General features: G+C 33.0%; 1 long non-coding RNA gene across 1 annotated transcript; it reads right to left on the bottom strand.

The window, feature by feature from the left end:
• Positions 1 to 5,076: 5,076 nt before the first annotated feature.
• LOC108380042 (uncharacterized) lies at positions 5,077 to 5,514 on the bottom strand. Its single transcript, XR_001849531.1, has 2 exons — positions 5,423 to 5,514; positions 5,077 to 5,137 (listed from the first exon to the last, which is right to left on the bottom strand). It is a non-coding gene; the product is annotated as an uncharacterized LOC108380042 (long non-coding RNA).
• Positions 5,515 to 5,832: the final 318 nt, after the last annotated feature.

The following is a 5,832-nucleotide window of genomic DNA, read 5'->3' on the forward strand; positions in this document are numbered from 1 at the left end:
AAAAAAAAAAAAAATATTCTGTAGACTACAAGACAGGAGCAGGAGCATAGTTTGTCTCCGCCCATTTTAGGTAGAAAATCTTTGTCCGCTTAATGCATACAAAGCGTCGGGATATCAAGAGCCTGGGGAAAATAAGCGAACACACGTATAGTACATACATTCGTACTGTACATGAAAAAACACAGTGGCGAATTTACCGTAAAGGCACATAGGCAGGTGCCTAGGGCGGCAAAGTTTAAGAAGGGCGGCAAGATTTTGAGTTCAAAATTTTTTATTTGTCAAGATAGCTGCGCTGAAAGTAGAATTTGTTTGTGTACATTTTAAGACATAAATTTGAGATTAAATTACTCAGAAACAAAAAAACAACGCTGTTGGGTATTTTTGATATTATTTAAGTGATTTAAAAATACTAATTTAGTATTTTTGAGATTATAACTTATCAAGTGGAAAAGATTTGCAGATGGCTCTCTTTAAAAGTTGAATAACTTTAGTCAAGGCAAATACCACCTTTTCATCTTAAATTGTAATAAAAGTATAGTAAATAACATACATTTGAATATTACTATTTACTGCTAATCGTTCCAAAACTGGTACTTTTACCTCAAAATATTTTTCCTATCGGAAAAAGGGCGGCAAATTCTGAATTGCCTAACGGTGACAAATATTCAAATCCGCCACTGTGCAAACATCCATATGTACACATGTATGTTAGTAGATGTATAACAGGGTAGCAAACAGCTTAACAATGCGGAAACGGAGTATAAACAATAGCAAAGGGTGCAATAACTGTGTATATCCAAAGCTAAAATTCTTACAATAAATTACTAATATTTAAAATGCCAAACTACATTTAAATGTTTCATATATTCTTCCACAGAATCTTCCATCGTCGAAAAGCCTCCAAGCTGCAATTCACGGTCCCGCGAAAATTCTAAGTTTTCAAAGTACCACAACGTGAGGAATTTTTTGCAATTTCCGCCGGTAGCAGGGGCTCGTATGCACTGATATTTTTTTACAATTTCTATTGTAGGTTTGTCTACTTCCCTCTACTTCTCCATCAGTTTTTTCCATAATTTTTTTTGTTATTCCTATCTTTATATTTTTCAATTTTACTTTACCCAATTGCGACTTCTCCCTTCAAAGGTTCAAAAAAAGTCTCCTAAAAATCGCTTTCTTGCAATTTCCCGCCATGTGCTCACTTCAATGGTTCAAAATAACCTGATATGACGAAATGGGTTAAATGTAGACTGATATGATGTCATGGGTTAATGTTCGCGAACTTTGCCACTAACGATCGAACAAATCAGAAGAGTTTGAAAATTTTCAAATCCGTCAAATTTGTTCGCGCACCATGCCACTAACGAGAAAAATGACATCGAACACTAACAAATCCGTCGGATTTGTTCGCTGTTAGTGCCTAGCATAAGGGACACTGAAGTGATGCCCATGGCGGTAATGTGCCACGGCGACAAGTTGTTTATGTCATGCAACTGACATAATGACTAAGTTCTCAAGCTCTTGGAAATTCTTCGTACAAATGCTTTCACGACTTTGTAGGTGTTGAATGATTTAAAAATAAAAACTGGTAGGGATACATATTGTAGGCATTTAATAACAATTTTTAAGAAAAGTATGTACGATGGCGAAAATGTAAATAGCGGAAAAGACAGTTTAACAAATGTTGGCTACTTTTCATGGTTTAAAAAATGTTTTATTTATGTTTATGTTTTAATCCAAATATAGTTACTGTCTAAAAAAAACTATTTAAATCAAAATTTCAAACTTTATAGAATATTTATAAAAACTTGACGAATTATGAAACATTGACTTTGATTTTCCTATTTTTTGTACAAGGTTTAAAATTATTGAAAATTCGGATATATGTTTTTTTTAGATAACACACTTTCATAACAAATAAAAAATATTAAATAAACGATAGCCAAAGAATGCTAGACTGTTTCGTCCCTATTTATATTTTCGCCACTGCACGTATTAAGCGTGGAAAATATAATTAAAACTGGTCATCTTGCTATTTTTTCATGATGGCTAGTGATGATAAAAATGCATACACATCCGAAGTTTACTCAGTGCCTTCAGTGAAGTGAAGTTCAGTGAACCAAGATGATTTATTTTATTTTACAAATGAGGAAGGAAATCAAAATTTCGCTAGCTTAGATTGAAAAGTGCACTTTTTGCGAAAATGAGACGTCTCCAAAAGGATTAAGGAGCTTGTTTTATTTCTTGTCAAATCCAAAAAAGATAACTGAAAGTTCGATAAACCCAAAATAATTCGAAATCTTTAATCAACATCAAATCCTTCTGATTCATATGGAGTTTTGCTATTTATGCTTTAAACACTCAAAATTTTGTATTCTAGGCTTTGCAAAATACTTAAAAATATGTCTGTACCACGTCATAATATTAAGCAGGTAGTATCAGCAGAACAGCTGTTTTGATTTTTCTTTTCAAATTATTTAGTCTCTCAACTGTCAAATATTTTGAATTTATTTTCACACAAATTCTTAATTGGCAAAATGTATGTATTTGCATGTGATCTTAAAAAAAAGTGGTTAAAAACCAGCCTTTGGAACGTTTGCTTAACTCAGGAGCGGAAACTGATTACACTGTATATAGATCACTTTTCGATAGCCCTGATAGTTTCTGAGAAATTAATTAATCATTCCAGATTTTATGTTTGTTTGATGGAAAAATGCAAAAAATTCAAACTTTAACAGGGAAAAAAGTCAAAAAATAACAGTGTCTGTGTAAATAATTTGCACTTGTGTTAAAGCCCGTTCGTTTAGAAAAAAACTAAGCTCATAATGAAGAAAATCGATAAATAAATAACAAAATAATGATTGGTCAAATGAAAATGCGCAAAGATTTTTTGTATGAAATATCAGCAGAAAAAAGTGTTACTCATACGCCACGTACATTTGAGTAGGTTGAGTGTTAGCATCGAAAACAAGAGGTGCCAGAAATGATTAATTAATTTCTCAGAAACTATCAGGGCTATCAAAAAGTGGTATATATACAGTTTATGGTGAATTTCATTTGCTTTCATTTCCCGTATCTTGTATTATGATTATTCAATTGTTTCGTTAGATATACGTGATTAAGTGAGCCACTATTTTTTAAAGCTGAGTAACGGTAAATTGCATATATCTCGAAAGTTATCAAAAAAATGATCTCGATTTTCGGAATCACCGAGGAATTTTATATTTTTGCTGCAATCCAGTGTTATTGGGCCCTGCAAAGAATGCATCGATGCTTCTGGAATGAAACAAATTTATTAAGAAAGTGTTCCAAACGGTCAGAATGAATAAAGAAATGCAGCCTAAATACTTCTTTTAACACTTTCGAGGACTCCCTACAGTCTACGAACAAAATATGTAGCTGCCTGTGCACTTTTTGTTTTTGGCTGTTGCCAATTCGACAGCTGTTTCTAATAATAGTTGTTGTAATCTTAGTTGCTAGATTTTTGCACTGACGTATGGGCTTATATTGCCTCGGTATGAGAGTATTTTGTTTTTTTTTTTACGAAGTACATTAGTACGTACACTTATGAAGCGAAGAAAATCGCTCACAAGACGGTTTTTTTTTCATATAAACAAGTTTTTATTTATATGTGTTTGTAAACATGTATGTCCTTTAGAATAGTTACAATTTATGTTATAAGAAAACGTATACATACTAATGTATTTATATAAGGAGAAATTAATGTAGATATGTATCTATGTATGTACAAATGTGCGTATGTGGTTAAGTAGCTTGAAAACCCTGAAAAAGCAGCGCTCAAAGCGTAAAAAAATACAAAAACTGCTGTACAAAAACCGAGTCAAAACACACAATCTCGTCATTAGCAAAGGCGTCACACGCCCTTTTGAACTTTTTCCCACTAATACGCTTACAGATATGGGTATATATGTATGTATGTAAATTAGACGGGGTCGCAAAAAAAGTTTGTCATACAAATTTTCGTACATATTGAGTCACAAAAAAACCGCCAAATATAAGATGTCTCCATACCTGTCTTTCATTATTAAGTCGATTTCAAAGTGCGGTATATATTTCTGCCTTAAAAAATTTGTCATAAATCCATTTTCCGTTCGGAGACGGCGTAAAATTGTAGTTACCTCCATTTGTGGTTGGTATAGCATTAGTGCGCGCACCAAAATATTGTTATTATTACTTTATTTATATCCAATGATCGGATCTAAACCAGATTAGTATGGGACCACCTCTGAGACACTACCTTCCGATGCAAGAAGAAATATCGAAATCGGTTGACGTGGTCCAAAAAAAAAAACATTCCGACGAACTGTTAACCTACTCCTTTTGTTTGGAAGTCCGTTAAAAAAGTTTTATTGCAAATGCGAGCACCCCGGTCTAACGTAGCTATATACAAACATTTCCACATCCCTGTAGAAAAAAATTGTCAATTGATAAAAATAATCTAATTGTGGGATTTCAATAACTTTAGTTCCTTCCTAATCAACTTCGAGCTAACTTATATGTAGTTAGATATATTTCCTGCAGGAATATATAGGAGCTCACAAACAAAAAATGTGCGCTTGCATGCATGCAAAATGCGCGATTCAGGACACTTCATATACACAAACGGGCATAACCGAAGACATATTTAGGTAAACATACATATATGCATTTCCGTTTTTGTGTCTATCCTATTATCCTGCGCCTTTAATTACTTGTGATTACAGTTTTATTTTTTTGCGAAATATTTAAATACTTACATAGAAACAGAAGACAATGCCGCAATGTAGTTTAGTTGTTGTTGATACTTTAGTTCAGCAGGTTGCAGTTGATTTTAATTTTTTTATGTTTGCCGCTGGTTATAACAAATTTATTCTATATATTGGTATTCTTATTGGTCTTCTAACAGTGGCTCGCGTATTGTCATATCGCTCTCAATTCAAAAGTAATAAGACGCTTCTTAGTTTGCTTATTTTTCATTAATTACTCACTCTTTTTACTACATTCTTTGAATGTATATGTATTTATTTTCTATTCATTGAATTCTTTCCCACATACAATGCACATATTGTATATATTTTCTTCACTTCATTTGCACACATTCAGAACAGGTTTCTGCAGCTTTCAATTGTTATCCTTGCAGCTATGAAATGCAAATAAACGCAATAGTATTAAGAATTATTTATGGGTAAAAGATATTGACACAACCACTTTGAATCCGCTTCACTGCATTTTACTTCAATTGCATCGTAATATTTTATGCACTTCCTTTGAAGTTTTCTTTGTAGTAATCACAAGCAGCATTCACTCCAATCACGTTGGCCTCAAACATGAGCATTTATTAAAGCAAAAAGAAAAACCTTTTAAGGCTATCGCAATGCAGCAGAGCAAAACACTACATCCTTTAGTTTTGTTTCACTTAAACCACCTTATTTTTCGTCTCTTCTTTTCACAAACTTGTATGGAGTTTTATTTTAGATGACAAATTGTCATCATTGTCGATTACTCCTCCGCTGAATCCCACATCACGCTGGTTCCGCGATTTTCGTACTAAGAGCTCGATATAACTCAACAAATAGCGCAAGGTAACGATCAACAAACAGCAATTTCAGATCAACAACAAAATATCAAAAGATTAATTTGCATACAGAATAACGCACCCGTATGTGCTTTTGCATGTATGCATAAATACATATTCATGTGCACATATACATACATACTATGTACAAATAGTTACACAAAACGCATTTTAGAAAAATACTTGCTCCTCATGGCACCACTCCTTAATGGCACTACTAAGAACTATATTTTTTGCAGCGCTTTGCCTTTCTCATGAAT

This window comes from Rhagoletis zephyria, unplaced genomic scaffold (assembly GCF_001687245.7).
Source record: "Rhagoletis zephyria isolate East Lansing unplaced genomic scaffold, Rhagoletis_zephyria_1.1 Rzeph_scaffold_18030, whole genome shotgun sequence".
Classification (NCBI taxonomy): domain Eukaryota; kingdom Metazoa; phylum Arthropoda; class Insecta; order Diptera; family Tephritidae; genus Rhagoletis; species Rhagoletis zephyria.